At 43.6% G+C, this 22,028-nt stretch overlaps 1 long non-coding RNA gene across 1 annotated transcript; it reads left to right on the top strand.

The window, feature by feature from the left end:
* Positions 1–6,861: 6,861 nt before the first annotated feature.
* LOC308635117 lies at positions 6,862–9,055 on the top strand. Its single transcript, XR_014019142.1, has 3 exons — positions 6,862–6,907; positions 8,789–8,829; positions 8,948–9,055. It is a non-coding gene; the product is annotated as an uncharacterized lncRNA (long non-coding RNA).
* Positions 9,056–22,028: the final 12,973 nt, after the last annotated feature.

Raw genomic sequence — 22,028 nt, 5'->3', positions numbered from 1 at the left:
TCACCAGTTCTGCTGGTGAGCAGTCTGTGAAGATGCAGATCACTGCAGCCAAGCTGGCTCATTTGAAGTGTTAGCAGCTAATCAAAGAGGGGATGCCTAGGAAACCACAGTTTTGAGGTGAAACTTAATTTACTTCTGTTGCTGCCAGGTGGGGTCTGCACAAGCTGCAAGCATCTGAACTCAGGAAGTACTTACAGCTCCTAATGGCAGGCCCTGACCACCAGTGTTGCAGTATAACCCAGCAGCTCACCTTCCATTTTTATTTCGTTTATTATGAATTCAAAGAATGAAATTCTCAAACCAGGATGAGTGAGTGTAATAGTAGAATTCATTGAGTTACAGGAACACAACTCATGCCACACAAGAGAGGAATAGACAGCCGGGTTTCTCTGCCGAGTGTGCTAGTTTAGGGATTTATAGAGACCTTGGTTCACTGCTATTGGTCCAAACTTATGCTAACTAGGGCTTGGAAAATCAATTATGAAATTGGTTAGTCCTGAATTTCATCCACATTTAGCTTTACTTTGCTCCCTGCTTTGGGAAGCAGAAGACTGAAGTCATTGATTGCACATGCTCAGTGGGTATCTGAAGCCATGGCACTGCTATAGAGTGTGCTTCTGTGGTAGGTGTGCCACTATGCATAATCCAGGCTTCAGCAGAGTGACAGAACAGCTTGCCCTGATCTACCTCAGCACTGGCCTGCCCTGCCTCAGGACATCCTTGGCTACATAGCGGTCTCCTCAGGGCCACAGGCCACATGAGCTCTATATCTGCATCTTGACAAGAACCAGTAGGATGGCTGATTTGGCTCAGCAGCCAGGAATCCACATCATCTACAAGTGTCAGCTTTGAAGGTTGCAACCAGGAAAGTCTGAATCTTCTCAACTACCATTAAGTGGCATATCATAGCTCTCAGTGTTATAGCTCTGAACGTCTGCTATGCTTTCCAGTGCTGCAATAAGGTCTAGAAGTTTACCTCTAATGTCTTTCCATGTTTGCCTCACACATCCAAAGAATTAAATTAATGAGATAAGGAAGGCAAGAGTAAATGGAATAGAATTTAATTGGAGTGAAAATAAAAGCAGAACTCCTATAGCGACAAAAACAGACCCAATATCAGGTTATCATCTAAGTGTGCTAGGCGAGGGGTTTATATAGCACGTGAGTCAACGCTGTTGGTTCAAACTTATGCTAATCAGGGTTTGGAAAAGTACTGATGCTATTGTAACAATGCTTGAGCCTCAATCTCCATTCATGTTCACTCCACTCCCATTTTCTCACTTTTGTCAAGCAGGAGGTTGAAGTCCTGGGATCATGGAGCCTGGAGGTTCTGGCTGCAGTGCTGTGTAGAGCAGGTATCCACACTGGGCCCAGCAGGGCTGCCTCAGCTCAGTGGATCTATGTTCCCTAGTTTGCCTTGGTGCTGGCTCTGCCCACCTCAGGCCCATTGCAGCATGGTGGACTCCGGGTGGCAGCTCATGCTCACTGCCCATGCTGCAGCCCTGGGGGCAGCTACTCTGCAGATCTAGGATAAGGATTGACTTTAACAGTGGCTCTCTCCTGAGAGGCAGGACAGGGAGAAGGTTGGATGGGAGCAGGAGCAAAGCACTGTGAAAACACAGAAGTCCCAGCAGGCTGCTTCCCCATGAGGGTTCACAAAGGCCCTCAGTGTCCTTGGGTCCTCAGAATGGGCCTGAAGCCTCTAAGGTGTCACACTTGGCTCCCCCTGGCACTCAAACAACCTTGCCTCTACCAGAAATTGATGTCTGTGGTCTTCCACAGCTGGAACTTTCCTGGTCCCTGACAGGACCATGCTATTTGTTGATAAGCCTCAGACAGCCAGGTGGGGCCATGTATGGCTACCGTGTTCTGTGCTGTTGCAGGAAGGCTTCCTTCTCCCTGCAGCTGACCTTGGTCACACAGGGCTCAAGGTAGCTCTACCTTGGGCTCTTTACTCCACTGCCTCCCACAGACATTGGCCCCAGTGGCCAAGGCAAAATGAGGAGCCAGAGCAGAGTCTGTGTAGCACATTACCTTGCAGGACTCAAGCCAACTCCTTTGTCCTGCCAACATTGACCTTACCTGCTTGGAACTGTGCGTGAAGGTCAGCTTCCTCTTGTATGGAATGAATCCTGCTGTGCCTCCAGAAGGCTCTTCATCATGGGGGCCTCTGGAGGGCCCACCTGCACCTGCCACCCAGGCAGCTACCCATTACCCTGCCAACAGGAAAGCACAGCACACCAGGGACCCTACAAGGCCTTTGTTTTCCAGTGGCCTTTGACTGTGCACTGAGGAGAGTATCCAGGTGTATGCCCACTATGCAGGCCAGATTATAAAAAGTCCAGTCTTATTTCTTGTTTTAGGGTCTCGTTGGCTGGTTCTTGAACATTCAGTATGAGGCCAAACCCATGTGGTCTGGACTCATTTTAGTCCTCTCTGCCATGGACAAATATAACAGAATGTTGGGTGTGTCCACAATTTTTTTTTAAATTAATTTTTAGATAGTTTCCATGTGTGTTTTTATACCTTGCCTACAACGTGTAATGATCCTAGAACCTGAGGAACCATCCATATAATTGTTGTGAAGATCTTCATTTGTTAGCACCTTTTTCCATTATTTATATATAAAGAAAGTGTCTATTTTCTGCATTTTTCTCAGAATGTCATAGCTGACATCTTTCTCATGTTACTCCTTGACAAGTCAGTCTATCTTGTTAATTTCATAGCTAATAATAACCATTAATGCTCCTCTTCACTGTCTGGATTTGCATGGTTCCTATTGGAGATGATTGGAGCTAGAAGGACCTGATGCTTCCCACTCCACTTCCCACTTGATATCTGAGGAAATAGGTTCAGAGTGGCTACCTGTCTTCAGGTGACTTCTAGAGAGTGTCTCTTGCTGAACACACAGGGCATGGATTGGACACCAGCAGCATCCTTTCAAAGGTGTAGACACTCCCTTTCCTGTGTGTGAAGGGACCAGAGAGCAGGCACAGAAGGCTCCAGGCACCTGGATAACCACTCTTCATTAATGTATCAGCAGCAGGCAAGCCTCTGCCAGGTGCTGGCACTTGAGGAATACTTCCTGAGGAGCTGTCAGCCAGGCACAATGTGCCTGGGACTCTGGAGAACAGAACAGTCAAAAGTCTCCAGCACACAGTGCACATGGATCTTAGAATGTTTCCAGAAGGCATGTTCCCTTCATGGATCCAGGAAGGTCATGGCCCCTTCTTCTCACCCTGCTATGTCCTCCACAGCTGGTCTGGAACCTGTAAGGATTATAGAATCCAAGGAACTGTCTTCAGACTGCCAAATTCACATGGTTTCCATCTTTGCCATTCTGCCTTCCTCAAGTGGGACCTTCATGGGACAGATGGAAATGTCCAGTTTAACAGACTCTTCTTGTTAGAGTCACAATATATAACATGTTTAGTGATATTTGTAACATTCCTGGTTACACAGTTTTGTGAGAGTGCAGAGTTTCATTGAGTAGGTGAGACCTTGAGAGGGGAAAAGAAGATGCTTTAAAACATAAACATCTGCAACAGTTCCTCCCACCTCTGTACCTCCTCACTGGCATGTAATTAATGGCTTTGGACCACATCCAGAATCATTGGCTATGGTCTAATTTATGGGAATTGAAAGACTCTATCTCCAATCAACAAAATTACATTATATTCCACAGGGCAGTCTTTATGGCCCACACAGAAAAGGGAATCCGAGCCTGGTGAGAGCACCGCTACTTGACGTGTGCATGGAGTTTCTTACTACAGTAGGTCTGAGTGGAAGAAGCTGTCCTTGGAGTCAGGTTCAGGCCTGTGGGGGCTGATGCTGACTCAGCCACAGGGGACATATGACAGCCTGAAGCTCTCACTACCCCAGGATGTCTAGACTACCAAGGCAGTCTTAATGGTGACTATTTATTTTGTACTTTCTCCTGTCTTATCAAACTATCTGTGTTGTGAGTTTGCATTTCTTTATCTCTTAAGGTCACACTTAATAATAAGGAACTTGCTGTGGCCATTATGCTTCCTGTGTTTTTGATTCTTTCTTTTTCTCTTTTTCACATCCAGAGTGACAATGCCTATATCAGTCATAGAGGGACTTAAATCATCAACAAGTATTTTCTGAACATCCACCAGACACTGATGGACATATGCGGTAACAAATGAAGTCCTTGCTCTCATTTCTGGGGGGAGAGGCCTAAGCAAGCATGCAGGTAACAGGGTAGTGTCTTCTGCATTGCTTAGTACTGTGAAGCCAGGTTAAATGTGTCTTAGTCTATTTTGTGCTGCTGTAACACATATAAACAGATTGAATAATTTATAATGAAAATAAATTTAGTTGGCTCACAGTTTGGGGCTGGGAAGGCCAAGGCTAAGGGAGAGAAAGAAGGGTGGAGCCTGCACAGACCAGTCAGCTCTTAAGGATTTCTCCTCCTAGAACTGTTGCCCAGCATGAGGTTTCCAGCACATGAACTTGGAAGGACATAGTCAGACCTAGGAAGGGGTCAGAGAGGGCATTGAGAGAGGAACTCAACACTTTCTAGGGATCCCTGATATGATGATAGATGGTAACTGCAGAAACCTGAAGAAAGGTGTAGGACTGTGGGTCCTGCGGATTCAGTGCTGAAGGCAGGGAGTCTGTGGAGCACAATGCAAGAGACAGGCATCCTGGGGGACACAGTGCTGGTGGCAGAGTGTTCTGTGGGACACAGTTGTAAAGGCAGGGGTTCTGGGGGTCACAGGGCTAATCAAGGGACCCTGGGACCCTGTGCAGCCCCTGAGTGAGGTTGGCCGTGAAGTACTAGAGGAGCAAGGGGAGCCAGGGTGAGAGGCAGATGAGTCAGAGACAGTCCAGTATGAGTATGAGGCAGAGAGGGCCAGATAATGCTGTGCTCTAGAGGTCTTGTGAGGACTGTGACGTGGTGGGGAGACAGTTCCTGGGAGGCTCTAACTAGAGAGTGACATAACAGGTTTTAAAGGAATCACTTTGTTAAATGGAGCAGATGGTGGGAGGACCAGAGTGGGTGCTGGGGCAGCTGGGGCCTTTGCAGCAGTCCTGAGAGAGGCACTGTGGTGGTGGCAGCAGAGGCAGAGTGATTGCAGTGACAGCGGTCTCTGGTGTGCCTTGGCCTTTCCCACCATGGGGCATTCTTTCCCTTTACAACGGAGTGTCAAGGCACAGTGTCCCTTACCTGACTATGGGATCATGAGGAGCCTTTGGAGGACCAGGCTAGGTTCCAGGGTGGCCAGCATGTAATTGGAGGGTGGAACTTTGAGCTCACCCCTGGATCTCCAGGAAGAGAGGGAGCCAGGGATTGATATTCACTTCTCTCAGTGAGTCCCCATCCACACCACACAATGGAACCTTCAGTTTACCCTAAAAGCTACAGTTCTGAGAGCCTCCAGAGTGGTAGACACAAGGGGCTGTAGGGCACCAAGGAGAACAGTGATGCCCCACCTCCATTAGTCCTGTTTTTATTATGTCATATCAGGGGAGACTATTCAAGGAGTGGAACTTGGGAGTTGCCATGTAACCCAACAAGTCTCCTCTAAGTATACACTCTGGAGAACTAAAGCCACACAATGAGATAATAATGTGTGTGTGAAGTCTATAGCTACATTACCAAACCTTGGCTTTGAGACAAAACCAAGCTCACTACGGTTGCTGGCAGGTGGAGCCAAGACATGCAGCAGCAGACCCCAGCAGCTCACCAACACTTTTTTTCTATTTGGGCTTATTATCTTGTGCATTTGATGAATGGAATCCACAAACCAGGATGAATCAATGTAACCATAGCATTTATTGAAGAACAGAAACCAAACACTTGTCATAAAACAGAAGATGCTGGTGACAGAAACAGCAGATTTGACCTGTCAGGGAAGGATGTTTCAGGTTGTATATAGCTCTTGGGTTACTGTTATTGGTCCAAACTTACGCTAATGAGAGCTTGGAAAGGCAATAATGCTATTGGTCAGCTCTGGAGTCCTGAGTTCCATTCAGATCTGCCAACTTCCATTTCCTCAGGGCAGGTCATAAGGGGAAGGTTTAGGTGCTGGAATGGGAATGCAGCACTGCAGGAAGCGGGCTGCTGGATCTAGTTCATAATAAGCACTCCATGAATGCTCGCCCTCATAATTAATTACAGCAAAATAAAACAAAAGTAGGTTTCTCAGGTTCTTGAGAATGCAGATGGGTGATAAGCATAAAGAACCGCAGTTATTAGCGAAGGTAATTTTGTAAGTTAGCCATTGTGATTTTGTTAAGTTAGCGATCCAGGACTTCAGATGGGAGGAGAGACTGTAATTGGAAATTAATATCCAAATGTTTGGGTACAGAGAACTGTGAGGCAGCAATACAGTTTCAAAAGAAAATACCATTTGGCATTTAAACCTATTTGAATTCATTATTATCTAAAAGTGCCATCTGTGGATTCACAAAGAGATTTCAATAAATGCATGTTGAATGAATGAAAACTCAGAACAACAGAATGTGTATATGTCATGGAACATAAAAAAGAGATGGAATCCAACCTAAGAAGTGAATTGCTTATTGCTTACAGAGAGTTCACAATTAACTTTGAAAAATTTATCTCGGTTGCAGGTAGCCTCTATCTATAAAGACCCAAGTATTGGAAATTTAATTAATATTGTTATTGTGAACTTAGTTGTGATTCATAATGAACAGGTAATCACGTTTTTTTTCTTCTTTCTTCTATCTGTATCCGAAATGGCATCTCTGATTGGTATTGCTAGCAGAGACCAACCGTAATTCTTCTCTGTATTTAGGAAGGACCTTCCATATCTTTTAATGCCCAGACAACATTAAAAATTTTTTGCCAGTGGCAACATTCCAAGAACTATCCAGGTGGAATCCAGCATGATACAGCTGTGCTCGTAACCAGGTATGTGGATTTTTGATTCCTCCAATCTCTCTGTTCAGGTCAGGCTGATGGGATGGGGTCATCTAGAGCAATCTTTGTAGGACGTTTCTCAACTTAGATGCTATTGATGTTTTGGACCAGATAATCCCTTATGGGGTGCCCTGAATACTGCAGAACATTTACTAGCACTTCTGCCCTTGGCTCACTACATATCAGTGGCACTTTGTCTTCTCAATGGTGACAGTGCCTCTAATCACTGTCCAGCATCCTCCTGGGGAGGAGGGAGGAAGTGAAGAATTACCCCTCCTTGAGAACGACTCCTGTGGACGTGCCAGCTAAGAGTCAATTTGTTAGGCAGCTCTGAAAGTCAATGCCCTTATATACAGGGGACAGCTGCTGTTCAGATGAAGCAGGTTGTGGTGACTCGGATCAGAGTTCCGTGATTTTGTAAGAAGCTAGAAATATAGATTGGGGGAGGTTCATGGGGGATTGAACCCAGGGGCACTTAAGCACTGAGCCACATCCCCAGCCCTTTTTAAAAATATATATATTTTATTTGCATACAGGGTCTTGCTAAGTTGCTTAGGGCCTCACTAAGTTGCTAAGGCTGGCTTTGACCTTGCGATCCTCCTTCCTCAGCCTCCTAAACTGCTGAGATTATAGGCATACACCACCATATCCAGTGAAATATGGGTTTTTAAAAAAATGTGAAATCCCCCCAAATTTTAGTGTATTATAGTTATGCATAATAGTGGGGTTCAACAGCCATAAATGCATATAACATAATTTTCTCTATTTCAGTTCCCAGCCCTTCCCCTTTCATTTCCCTTCTCGATTCCCTGGGATCCCCTTCCTCTGCTCTATCAGTCTTCCTTCTATTTATTTTTTAATAGATGCATTATATTTACATGGTAGCACTTGTCTCAAAAGTGTTGTCTCAAAAGAGCAGGGTGCAGTGGCTCACGCCTGTAATCCCAGTGGCTCAGGAGGCTGAGGCAGCAGGATCACAAGTTCAAAGCCAGCCTCAGCAACTTAGAGAGGCCCTGAGCAACACAGTCTCAAAATAAAATATTATAAAGGACTAGGCATATAGCTCAGTGGTAAAGTGCCCCTAGGTTTAATCCCCAGGACCAAAAAATAAATAAAAGTGTTTAAGACATTGCACAGGGTAACAGAGAGTTGCTGGCCTAAACATACCTCCCATCCATTGTGGGGGTACACTGGATTTTTCAAAAATTTTTTATTTATTTAAATTTTGCACAGTGCTGGTGATTGAACCAGGGCTTTTTTTTTTTTTTTTTTTTTTTTTTTGCTGGTGGAGGGGCGGGGGTGCTCCTTTAAGTGAAAAGCATTTAGCACTTTTTTAGGAATGTTTACAAATTATATGTAAAATTACAATCACTCGCGGGTGTGGTGGTGCAGGCCTATAATCCCAGCACCTCGGGAGGCTGAGGCAAGAGAATCCCAAGTTCAAAACCAGCATCAGCAACTTATCGAGGCCCTAAGCAACTCAGTGAGACCCTGTCTCCAAATAAAATACAAAATAGGGCTGGGGATGGGGCTCAGTGGTTAAGAGCCCCTGAGACCTCCTTGGTACCAAAACATTTTTTTCCAAGTTACAATCACTTATGTTGGGTATTGGGGAAGTCCTGGTTAGAGAGGCAGCAGGAGCAATCTTCTTAATGGAGCTGTTAATCCTGAATCAGTGCCTCGCAAAATGTTTGCATTGTAAAACTTGGGTCTTATTAGCTTGTTTTTGGGGAGCGAACCTCCCCCCAGCCCCCACACTTACCCCCCACTGTAGCGTGTGGTACTGTGAATGCCTAGAACCCTCTGAAGTATTTTCTTGTGTTGACCTTTGCTCTTTGGTGTCATCAAGGCCTAAGTCTGCTTTGCTTTCAGACAGGACATCTGCAGAGCTCATGACAAATGTGACACCTTAGGTGAGTCCTCCATTCATATCCTCTGTGGCTAAAACAGTTTGCTACACGTTTCTGTTCTAAGTCACAATTGCTCTTTAAAGTAAGTCCTTGTTGGTATTTTCTTTCCCCTTTCTAATAGGTCTTGCTGAACTGGGAACCATCTGTGATCCCTACAGAAGCTGCTCTATCAGTGAAGATAGTGGACTGAGTACAGCGTTCACCATAGCCCATGAGCTGGGCCACGTGTAAGTGTCACTTCAATAATGTCATTTAATTCGGAGGAGTCACCTACAACTTGCATTCCTTGGATTCTGTGAGCTTTTGCTTGATGTTAGGGTATGTGAGTCACTTTCCATGTCACAGTAGAGTTTCAAGGTTGAAGAACTTTGAACCCAGTTGGGAGAAGTGACCTTGACTTCCAAAGTTAAAGAAACATGGTGCACCGCACCCTCTTCAGCCAGAGCTTGTGTTTTAGTCAGCTTTTTACTGCTGCGACTAAAAGACCTGACAGAACAACAGTGGGGAGGGAGTAGTTTATTTGGGGGCTTAGGGTTTCAGAGGTCTCAGTCCAGAGATAGCAGCCTCCATTCCTCTGGGCTCCAGGTGAGGCTGAACATCATGGAGGAAGAGTGTGGTGGAGGGAAGCAGCTCACATGGTGATCATCAATGTGAATTGACTAGAAATTGGTCTGATTTTCAATCTGCATTTTTTTCTTTCTATAATAATCAAATCACTTACCCTCTATATTTGGAAAATAATTTTCTCAATCGATGCCATTAGTAGAACATCCCCACATGTCTATTTGTGTGTCAGACGCTGACTTTAGAGCTAACGTACAATCAGCAAGCTTTTTGTGCAGATGTTTTCTGGATTCACCTGTGGGAAGTGCACTCACACAGATCAAGATGCCCACAAGCACACACAGGTATCTCCAAGCCACTTCAGAAGCAGTGGGTGTATCTCCAAATGAAGACCTTTCAATCGTATTTTAAGAACACGCTCCTCATCCTGAAAGGGAGAGCTCCAGATGACCACTAACTGAGAACATAAAGAGCCAGCTTTCTAGGTAGCTGCTGTGACAGTCCCCAGCATCTTCTCTGCCCTGAAGGCTCCTAAGGCACCTCCATGAACCTCAAGGACTCCTTGAGAAATTCCAATTTCAGTCCCCCTCCCCTTGGTCCCCTTTGACCTTTATCAAGTCATTAGACCTTTCTGTGGTCCAGTTCCTCATCAGCAAAATGTGGGTAATAGCCCAGTCATCCCTGTGTGTCTGTGGGGGCTGATTCCAGGACTCCCGTGGATAGGGAAATGTGCAGATTTGCAAGTCTCCTAGCTTGCCAGCCTTGGGTCCTGGGTCCACTTGGAGCTTCAGATCCTTTCTGGTGGTTGCTCAGCCGGGCTGCTGTGGTTTGTGCCGTGAATGTCTGGACCAGTGATATCATCTAGGGGTGACTGGATAGAAATGAGGAGAATGGTGCTCCTGTGGGTTGCCCCCTTCTGTCCCTTTGGGGCTGTGTGTGTGTGTTGCTGGGAGACCCTTCAGAGGTTGCAGAGTAAGTTGCAAAAAGTACAGTGATTACATGGAAATAATTTAAAAATTTGAGTCACTCTACCTTAATAATACCCATTTATATGTTACCCATGATGACACGAATTAAGAGTCATTGACTCTGAGGCAGGAGGATCACGAGTTCAAAGCCAGCCTCAGCAACTTAGTGAGGCCCTGAACAACTCAGTGAGAACTTGTCTCTAAATAAAATACAAAATAGGGCTGGGGATGTGGCTCAGTGGTTGAGTGCCCCTGGGTTCAATCCCTGGTACCAAAAAAAAAAAAAAGAGTCATTGAAGTGTTAAACAAAAGAAAGGTAAGCATATTTTAGTATCTCCATTTAGTGAAATATTACATAGCAGATGAAAATGATCTACACAAGACACATGTTCCTGCTCATGTAATTTAAGTTAAAGAAAAGGATGAATAATTACATAGAGTGTGTCTTCAAGTCTCAAAGAGGAGAAAAAGTGACAGGGAATGGGTGGAGAGCTCGAGGGACTTTTTTTCCCCTATTTTTCAGAGTATATATTTAGTTCTTTCTTAATTTTTCTACCATAAGCCTGATTGATTTTGGTTTATTTTAATAATTAGGAAAAATATAAATTAGAGAAATCTTTTTTTTTAAAAAAGTATGCATTGAAATAGCTAAAATCTTTCTTTTAAATTTTTTTTATTTTCTAGTTGTAGTTGTCAATACCTTTATTTATTTATTTATTTATTTATTTAATGTGTTGCTGAGGATTGAACCCAGGGCCTTGTACTCGCTAGGTGAGCGCTGTACTGTACCGCTGAGACACAACCCCAGCCCTGCTAAAATAAATCTTTAAAACATAGTATTCAAAGGAAGAACAACGTTCCAGAATGTATCAAAATCAGTTTGCATGAAGCTTAAATGCTGTGTAACTGCTAGATTTTTATGCTGTTGTGTAAAAACTTTGGGACCAATGAAGTCATCATCAATCAGAGTGGGTCACCTCTGCAGAGAGGGAACAAGGAAGAGACCCAGGATGGGTACCAAAGGTTTTAGCTTACTTGTGAACTCTTCTTTCCTTAACAGGGCAGTGGGTACATTGGTATCCATTATGTTATTTTTTTTTCTTTTGCTCATTTTTATTTGTTCTTTCTTGAAAAACGTGATAGTAGAGTAAATCTTGACATATCATACATACATGGAGTATAGCTTATTCTAATTAGGATCCCATTCTTGTGGTTGTCCCTGGTTGTGTGCTCATATATGAACACAGGAAAGTTCTGTCCCATTCACTCCACTGTCTTTCCCATTCCCATCCCCCTCCCTGCCCTTCATTCCCCTTTGTCTAACCCAGTGAATTTCTATTCTCCCTCCCTCCCTTATCTCTGCATATCAGAGAGAACATTTTATCTTTGTTTTTTTGTGACTGGCTTATTTCACTTAGTATGATAGTCTCCAGTTCCATCCATTTACCAGCAAATGCCACAATTTCATTCTTCTTTAAGTTTGAATAATATTCCATTATGTGTTTATACCACATTTTCTTTATTCATTCATTTGTTGAAGGACACCTTGGTTGCTTCCGTAGTCTAGCTATTGTGAATTGAGCTGCTATAAACATAGATGTGGCTGCGTCACTGTAGTATGCTGAAAAGTCCTTTGGGTATATGCTGAGGAGTGGGATAGCTGGGTCAAAGGTGGTTTCATTCCTAGTTTTCTAAGGAATCTCCACACTGCTTTCCAGAGTGATTGCACCAATTTGCAGTCCCATCAGCAATGGATGAATGAATCTTTTCTCTACATCCTCGCCGACATTTTTTGTTGCTTTATTCTTGACGATTGCCATTCTGACTGGAGGGAGATGGAATCTCTGTGTAGTTTTGATTTGCATTTCTCTAATTTCTAGAGATGTTGAGCATTTTTTGGTATCTTTTTGACCATTCATATTTCTTCTTCTGTGAAGTGTTTTAATGTTACTTTCTAATACTTTGTGTAGGTCTGAAATATTGTACACTATCTAATACCTTCTATCCTCTAACAACCCCTAAAAGCCTTAGAAATGATTCATAATATGATCATGATAATACATGGCCCTAGTAGAAGCGCACACACACACACACACAGAGACATACACACACACATGCATGCATGCACTTTGAGTCAGGCCAAACTGAAACACAAATCATATCTGATCACTCCCTAACTCAAAAACCAAACTCACATCACACAATTCCCACATGCTCCTTTGTCTCTCTGAACCTCAGTCTCTTCATCTGTGTATCTCAAATGCATGGTGGGTCCCCTTTTATGCTACAGTCTATCCTCCCAGGCAGACAGGGCTGCTCAGGGCTGCTTGTTGTCACCCTGGGACTATTTCATCATTTAATGAAGAAAAAAAAAATGCCTTTCCAAGTTCCCCTATACACGTGGCAAAGCATTCATTGAAAGATTCTGTCTTAATTCCACTGTCTCTTCATTCAACTGAATCGAGCAGGTGCAGTGTAGACGGCTCTGGTGCAATAACATGGATGGAGCTCACAAAGGCTGCCGGACTCAGCACACGCCCTGGGCTGACGGGACCGAGTGTGACCCTGGAAAGGCAAGTACCCCCCATTGCCTCCCCCCACCCTGGGGCTGCAGAGAAAGGTTCGGGGAGCTTTTGAAAATGTGAGACTCACATGAAGGCATGATCATGACACCAGAGATCATTATTGCCTGCATGTAGGGACAGTCTCGCAATTGAACACTTCCCTTGTTTTAGCCATTCTGAAATCCTAATGCAGTGTGCAGGAGTGTTTTTTGGGTTGTTTGCTTTCTGTTTTGAGAGCGGCACTGCAAACTTGATGGAGCATCTCAGAATCAGGAGGTGCAGAGAATGGATTCTGTCCTCTCCTGTGACACCAGGCTCTTGCCAGCCTCTGCTGTTCCCTTTAAGGAGAGATGATGTCACTTGGTACATATCCAAGTCCAGATTCTCATGAGCTACTTGTCATGGTTCCCAGTGATTTTGTTAATAACTAAACGAAATCCACTCCTTGTGTGGCCCGGGGACAGCTGTGTCCCACGCACCTAGGGGTATGATTAACTTACCCTCCTGTCCTCGAAAAATCAGAGTCATGAGTTAGTGATATCATCATCCCTCCCCCCAAAAATTTGGTGGCACAAAGTTTGAAAGATAAATCCTGATTCTTTTTTTTTTCTTTTTATTTTGTAATTCTGTAAGGATGAATGCATTTAGCATTTACAGTGATCTAGTCGCTGGATTCTATTTCCAAGATTTGTTGTCTTTATATGTATGTAGTTCTTCTACCTGTTAGCTGTTTTACTCACTTTAATACATTTGTTCTCATCTTCTTTCCTTTTACTTTGTAGAATTATTAGGACCCAGAATGCCCCCTTCAAAGGGATCTTAATTGATGGCAGGGTTTTACTCCCACTTCCCCATTTTTTTTTGTACCAGGGATTAAACCCAGGGGCACTTAACCACTGAGCCCTATCCCCAGCCCTATTTTGTACTTTATTTAGAGACAAGGTCTCACTGAGTGGCTTAGGGCCTCGCTAAGTTGCGGAGGCTGGCTTTGAATTTGCGATCCTCCTGCCTCAGCCTCCTGAGCCACCAGGATGACAGGTGTGCATCACCGTATCAGCACAATAGGTCCATTTTAATCATATTCTAGAAGAGTGGCCAAGTCTAACAGCTTTTACTGAAGGTGTAGGGATGTACAGGTACTCTTAAGATCATGCATTTTGCAAATGCTGGAGAAGGTACCCAGGCTGCATAGGAGTGCTTTGTGATTTTTCTTGTTTGGTGTTGATTTCACAGAATTGGCAGTGTGGGCCTCTGGTCTGCATGCCAGCATTCCGACTCCCATTGCCACTGGGTTAATTTTTTTTCTTTCTGTTCTCTCTGTCCTGCTCCCTCTGTAGTAATCCATCTTGAGCTGCTGACACAGTGTTATTTTGATGAATGACTCACTAATGTCTATTTATTTGCTGTGCTCTCTTGTTAAGTCCATTAACATTTCACTTTAACCCTGTTTTTTGAGTCCAGATAATCCTTGAATTGAAGTTGGCCTCCACATCTACCTTCCAACCTCCTAGATAGATGCATGGATATAAAATATCAGGTAAATAGTTTGGGAAACTTTTAAGAAAGGCTGACTTTTGTTGGCTCTAGTTCCACCAGCCACTTAAAGCTTTGTTATGATGTAATGGCAATTCCCATATGGAAATTATGATTTGTCGGATTTGCCTGGTAAAGAGTTTTTTTGTTTGTTTGTTTTATACTGGGGATTGAACCCAGGGGCACTCAACCACTGAGCCTCATCCCCAGCCCTTTTTATATTTTATTTAGACACAGGGTCTCACTGAGTTGCTTAGGGCCTCGGTGAGTTGCTGAGGCTGGCTTTGAACTCGTGATCCTCCTGCCTCAGCCTCCTGAGCTGCTGGGATTACAGGCCTGCTCCACTGTGATTGCCACTGTGCCCAGCCAGTTTTTGTTTTGTTTTGTTTTGTTTTTAAACATATTTCCAAAACATCCCCAGCTTGTATCATCCTATTTCTCTGAGTTTCTTTCTCTGTTTTGGATTCCCGGTAGCAAGATGGGAAGGCTGAATTTCACCTTGATTTTGTGTTAGTTAAGAATTTTGTTCAGGTTCAATCCAATTATTGTGTTTTAAGCAAATTGCCTCTTTATATGATACAAAAACTAGACAAGTTATGGAGCTATTATGTGGCTCATGCCTGTAATCCCAGCAGCTCGGGAGGCTGAGGCAGGAGGATTGTGAGTTCAAAGCCAGCCTCAGCAACTCTGCGAGACTCTATTTCTAAATAAAATATAAAAAGGGTTAGGGATATAGCTCAGTGGTTAAGTGCCCCTGGGTTCAATCCCCAGTACCACCCTGCCAAAAAAAAAAAAAAGAGAGAGAGAAAGAGAGAAGAGAGAAGAGAAAAAGATATGAAAGTGTTAGGGACTGGGGTTGTAGCTCAGTGGTAGAACACTTAGCATGTGTGAGGCCCTGGGTTTGATCCTCGTACCACATAAAAATAAATAAAATAAAGGTACTGTGTCCATCTACAACTAAGGGGAAAAAAAGAAATGGAGGTCATGCTAGTCCCTTATCTGAAGGGCTGGAGGTCTGAAGGGGCCCAGATTCCAGAGTTTTCTTGGACTGTGGGATATTCACATGCACGTAGTGAGCACCTTGGTGACGGGACCCAGGTCCTGTGCACCTTGGACACACAGATTGAGGACAGTCATCCACAATATTTCTGGTCTCCCTTGGTTCTGATCAGCACCCATCATGTCAAGTCCAGTGGGGAACGGTGACCGTGGCCTCGTGTCCGCCCTTAACAAGTCTGGGATTCGGGGCCTTCTGGGTTTTGCATTTTGGAACTGAGATAGTCAGCTTGCTCAGAGCAGTGCCTGGCCCTGGTCAGTGTGGATGCCCGCCGGCACCCCAATCCTACCTAAGCTGCACCCTGTGCCCAGCTGTTCCCAAGGCCTCCTGTCATCAGACCCAGGACAGCCTGGGCAGAGGGGCTCCCTTTCCAGCTGTGAACACGGACTCCCACCCTGCCCTGGGCCACAGAGCCAGTTTCCAGGAGCCACTGCTACAGCCAGGCCTGCTGACCTGTTGACCTTTGGCCCCAGGCTGCTTGGTCCTGGGTGTGGCCACGTGTGGCTACCATGCACTTGAAATGCCAGTCTGGTCTGGGGTGCACTGACGAGTGAAATACAGCCAGGTTGTGGGCCCTAGAGGGCAAGAGAAAGCTTCCTGCAGTGGCCGCCTCTCATTCTGTCATCAGACCCAGGACATGTGTGAGGCCCTAGGTTCCCTGATACTTTGCAAGTGTTTGAGATATTGGGTGGTAGTGAGTGTATATCAACATTATGTATTATTTATATAGTGATAGACATAATATGTTGATATATGGTATATATGTGATGGTATATTGTATGTGATTATTATAGCATCAATAATTATTAATATATATGTTATTATGATGTTATGTGTTGCATATAGTATATGCATGTATACATATACATATACACACATATACATATATGACATATCTTATATATCACATATAGTATATGTGTATGCACATAAGTATACATATAATATTTATGTATATCATTCATAATATTTGTAATATATGTGTTTATTATTTATAATTGTAATATATGTGTGAATATACATATATCACATGCATATTACATCTATATATTCATATATTACATGTATATTATGTGTATAAAATACATATGTGTGTATAACATGTATATACATGGAATATATGCATGTATATGTAATATATATTTATAATCTTATACATATTAGGTATGTGTATGATTATGCATATATGTGCATATATAATCATACATATGTGTGTATGTGTGTATAATTATACACACATATATCATACACATATAATATATAAACATATTAGCAATACAAAAAATATATGTCTGTACATTCATATATAACATTTCAAACATGTGCTATATATAATGTCTTTCCTAGGCACACATACCTATGATAATGTCTGATTTCTAGATTTGGCATGGTAAGGGATTAACAGCAATAGTTGACAATGAAATAGAAAAATCAAAGTAATTTTTATACTGACTGCATGTAGAATTAATAATGTTTTTAGATATATTGGGTTAAATGCCATTAGGATTTATTTCGATTTTTGTTTCCAAAATGCTTTAGTGTGCTTCTAGACTTCTCCATCCTCTCTTGGGCTTGGTTAGCTCCTCCTGGGTGGGGGCCCAGCCTGGCACCTCTGCCTCCGCCCTCCAGAGGCAGCTCTGTCCCCCTGAGACCCGTCACACAGCCACAGGCCGCTCCACTCCAGAGATCTGAGAGAGCGGCGGGGTGTCACCCTCCTGCAGCCACTGCCTTTGTCCACTGCTCTGTGACCTCGGCTTTGTGTCAAGGCTTGCCAGCCCCACAATGGCAGAGGGTCCATGTGGGCCACTCCCTGTCCTGCTGAGGAGTTTAACTTAATTCTATTTTTGTAATATCTTTATTTATTTTTTGTTTATTTTTCTGTGGTGCTGAGGACGGAACCCAGGGCCTCACGTGTGTGAGGCAAGCGTCCTGCTGCTGAGCCCCAGCCCAGCCCCTATTTTATTTTTTATGATTCTTTTAAAATCATGGCCTCCCTCCTGCTTTCCAGGCTGCAGAAGCTGAAGCCTTAGTACAAGCAGCAACAACAACAAAGGAATCAACTTTAGGGGACCCTGTGAGGGCCCTTTGTTACTTCCTGATCCTAAGTATTTTCTTGAAGTGAGTTTATAGAAATCATGTAACTACTTTTTCCCCTCCCTCTTCCCTGGTGAATTAAAATTGGGTTTTCAAATCCAAGAGGAGCTGGACAGGGTCTCACTGAATTGCTTAGAGCCTCAATAAGATTTGGGAGGCTGAGGCAGGAGGATCGTGAGTTTAAAGCCAGCCTCAATAACTTAGTGAGGCCCTGAGCAACTCAGGGAGACCCTGTCTCCAAATAAAATAGAAAATAGGGCTGGGGATGGTGCTCAGTAGTTAAGCGCCCCTGGGTTCAATCCCTGGTACAAAAAATAAAGATAAGAAAAGCAGGAAAGCATTGCTATTTTACCGGAGGCCTTGTGAATGGAGGTCCATATGCAAATCTCACTTTGTCCTGTCCTGCCTACCACCACCCTGCCAATGTCCACTCCGTTTTTTTCCAAGCTGGAGACTTGAGCAGTCTGAAGCTGGCCACTGGAGTCGCCCTGCCAGCCTGCAGCCCCTCACTCAACTGGCTTTTTTTTCCCCACAAGCAAGCTATACCTGAAGACCCAGCCTAATATTAAGATCCTTACAGGGCTAAATCCGCACAGTGCTCACTCTCCCTATAGATGGCACATGCGCAGCATTTCATAAACTATGGTAAAGAATAAAGAGATAAGAGAGGAAGGATGGCATGGTTAAGAGGACAGGGTCCTGAAGTGACTCCCAGCACCAGCCCTCCCTCACTGTCGCCCTTATTAAATACAGCACTGCAAGTATGGATTTTGTGTTCCCAAAGAAATAGAGGTCCCTGCGACTGACAGATCCTGGGGAAGTTGGAGTCACTTTGGAACCTGCTCAAGAACATGCGGAGGGGGGATCAAAACAGCCATCCGAGAGTGCAACCGACCAGAGTAAGTTCTAGAATTATCGTTGCCTGCCAGGGGTGGGGGGTGGGGGGTGGGGGCAGGGGGCAGGGGGCAGGGTTGGGGAGCTTCCTGGGGGAATACTGTAGCAGGAGGCTGACAGGAACATGGTCCAAGATAGTCAGCAGGTAACTCCAGGCACCTCTCGATCTCCTTATTTAGCCCCCCAGGTCCTTCAGTGTTAGGTTGGTCTCCCAAGCAGTTGGGAGGTCTGCTTGGATTGGTGGGTCTGCTTCCCGGTTTTGGCAGTCAGATGGGTCTCAGTGCCACCTGAAGCGTGGGCCAGCTTGCTCATGGAGGGCACACTTACTTGCACAAGGAACTTTTAAAAACATACACAAGGCGTATTCATCCAGAGTTCAGTTAAATAACACTGAGATGCCACAAAGGCTCCCAGGATCCTTTATGGCTGTGATCAGCAGACCCCAGATATCCTGGAGCCACAGGTCAGGGAATAATAATAATTATAATTATAATTATAATTATTATTATTATTTGATACCCAGGGGTGCTTAACCACTGAGCCACGTCCCCAGCCCTTTTTATATTTTATTTATAGAGACAGGGTCACAATAAATAAGTTGCTATAAATAAGTTATTTAGAGCCTCACTAAGTTGCTGAGGCTGGCTTTGAATTTGCAATCATTCTGCTTCAGCCTCCCAAGCTGCTGGGATTACAGGCAGGCTCCACTGCAGGGAATTACCTTTTGAATCAGTCTAAATTTATAGGCGAGACTCCTGGGGTTCCCATTCCATAGCCTGACTGTGTCCAGGTGGGGAGTTGGCCTACCTCTCAGTTCTCAAGATGTGACCCTGCAGCCTCTGCCAGCCTAGCCTCGCTAGCACTTATATGTTCCAGTAAGGCCATGGATCTTGCGTTTTTTTCCCAGCATTTACTATGTGTTTGTCAGGGGTGTAGACAGTAAAGCATATCTTTACGGTAAAGCACAACATTTGATTCTGCATGAATATGCCAGAAATAATGGTTTACATGTCACTTCTTGGACTTGTCATTGTCCAAGGAGTCTTCACAGTGTAGGGGTAGCTTTAGATGTATAAATCAACGACTTTGATTGATTGATTGATCAATTGATCAATGGATTGATTGATTCAAAGTCTCCCTCTGTTGCCCAGTCTGGTCCCCAGCTCCAGGGCTCAAGGGATCCTCCTGCCTCAGCCTTCTGTGTAGCTGGGACTGAAGGCATACACCACTGCACCCAGCCCATCTGCTTTGGGATCATGTAAAACAAGTCTGCCTTGAAGTACTCATTTATTTTTTTAACACTTTTGATTAGCGATAGCAAACTCAGTTGCGAAAAGAAGTAAAAAAGAATGAAGGGCTAGCAGACTATAAAACTTTATCCTATCTGGGCATCGTGGTGCACACCTGTCATCCCAGCAGCTCTGGAGGCTAAGGCAGGAGGATCACAAGTTCAAAGCCAGCCTCAGCAACTTAGTGAGGCCCTAAGCAACTCAGCAAAACCCTGTCTCAAAATAGAATATATAAAGGACTGGGGATGTGGTTCGATGGTTGAGTGCCCCTGGGTTCCATCCCCAGTACAAAAAAAAATGTTTATTTTAGAGTAAAAGTGGTACAATTGCGCTGGGTGCTGCTCATATCTAATGTTGACAGTGTGTTTTTTGTATAAGAAAAATCTGCATTTTATTTACAAAAATAACAGAGCTATAAACCACTGGTTTATAAGCAATGGTCTAAGTAAATGTTCTATGGTACAAATTATAAATAATGATAAGTTTATTTTTGCTCACAGTATAGTATAAATATCTTGTCTGTTTAATATTAGTCTTGGGCTGGTGATAGAGCTCAGTTGGTAGAGCGCTTGCCTCTCATGCACAAGGCCCAGGGTTCAATCCCCAGCACCACACACACACACACACACACACACACACACACACACAATGGTCTCCAAGGAAGAAAAAAGCCCAAAGACTGGTTCATAAAACTAACATTGTAGCTATAGGTAAAAATGAATAAACCTTAGATTTTCTACATAGCATATCCTTTGCATTTTTATAGTTGGAGATATAGTGTTCATATTCAGAAAAATTCAAGCACAAAAAGTGAAAGTTTTTGACACCATTTTTCTTATCCCCTTAAGAAATTTCTGCTGAAAAATAATGTTTTTCTTTTTTTTATATATATGCCAAAAAAATAATTTGATGTGTATCAATTCAGACTTTTCAAACAGATTGCGGATCTTGTGTGTATTATATGAAATCAGTATCCCAGAATTTAAAGCGAGGCGCATGTTACTTTTTAAACCTAACTATATATCCTAGCTGCTTGTATTGTTGAAGTTTAAAATCAAGTCTTTTGATCAACATTTGCTGTTGGGCTCCGGCTGTCACTCAGTGTGTAGAGCACTTGCCTAGCATGTGTGAGGCCCTGGGTTCAATCCTCAGCACCACATAAAAATAAACAAATAAAATAAAGGCATGCTGTCCATCTACAACTACAAAACAAACAATGAACATCAACAAGACCTTTGCTGTTAGCAGCAAATCCAGTGATTATTTTTAACGAATTAAAATTCATCGGGTGCCTACCTTGGAACCAAATTATATACTAAGTGCTGTATTACTATATTTCGAATAGTAGATGCTTTATAAGTGCTTCTTAAACTTTGATTCCAGAATATTCCATTCCAAAAGAAGTGCCCTTTTGGTTTGGTTTTGTGTTGGGATTTTTTTTTTTAAAGTCTTAAAGCCATTCTTGAAGAAATGAGGAAAGTGAAGAGAGATAAATCACTCCCTAATTGGAAAGGGCAGACAAAGAAAATCACCCCAGTGTGAAGCTCTCACCAAAAGGAGTCTGAGCTTCAAAGTGAAACAAAGATCCTCCCATTCAGAAGTTAAGAGCCGATCATTAAAGACCTCAATTAGAGGCCTTTGTCCTTGCTGTGTGCTGGGAGAGACTTGGGGGAAAAATATAATCCACCTCCTCCAGGGTCAGTGCCACATCGTGCCATTGAAACTCCTCTGAGTCATTTGCTCTTTAGGGTGCTCCTGTTAATTGAGTAAAGGAGACTGCTTCTGAATACTTGGGCGGGGGGCGTGCATTGGAAAAGTGAAAGGGACACAAAGCAGAGAAAATCCCGTCCCAATCTCAGTGCAAAAGCTTGTTCAGAGAACTTCAGAGCAGAGGGCTCATTTTGTATAAGGTGGAAGTGGTTTCTTCTGGCTCCGGCCCTGCAAGCTAGAAGATGCGTTATCAGGACCCATGGTTTCATGTTTCACAAGGATCTTGAGGGGAACAGTCCCTCCTCACTGGGAATCCTCTTTTTCTCAGTTGGATGAGCCTTTAGAATACATGGTAAGCTCCAATTTTAGGGTCCAATACATGTGTCTCCTAGGGACACTGGATTGTTCTATTTAGCATTTTAACAGTATCAATGCGATTTAAGAATGTATTTAGTTAGTATCTGGAAATTTTATGCCATGTTTTTAGGATTCTCCCCCTGCCCTGAAATCAAAAAAGTCATAGATGATA

Source organism: Spermophilus citellus (assembly GCF_964194105.1).
Source record: "Spermophilus citellus genome assembly, chromosome: 16".
Taxonomy (NCBI): domain Eukaryota; kingdom Metazoa; phylum Chordata; class Mammalia; order Rodentia; family Sciuridae; genus Spermophilus; species Spermophilus citellus.
Note: the sequence above shows the minus strand (reverse complement) of the source record. Positions and strands in the feature narration are given on the sequence as shown.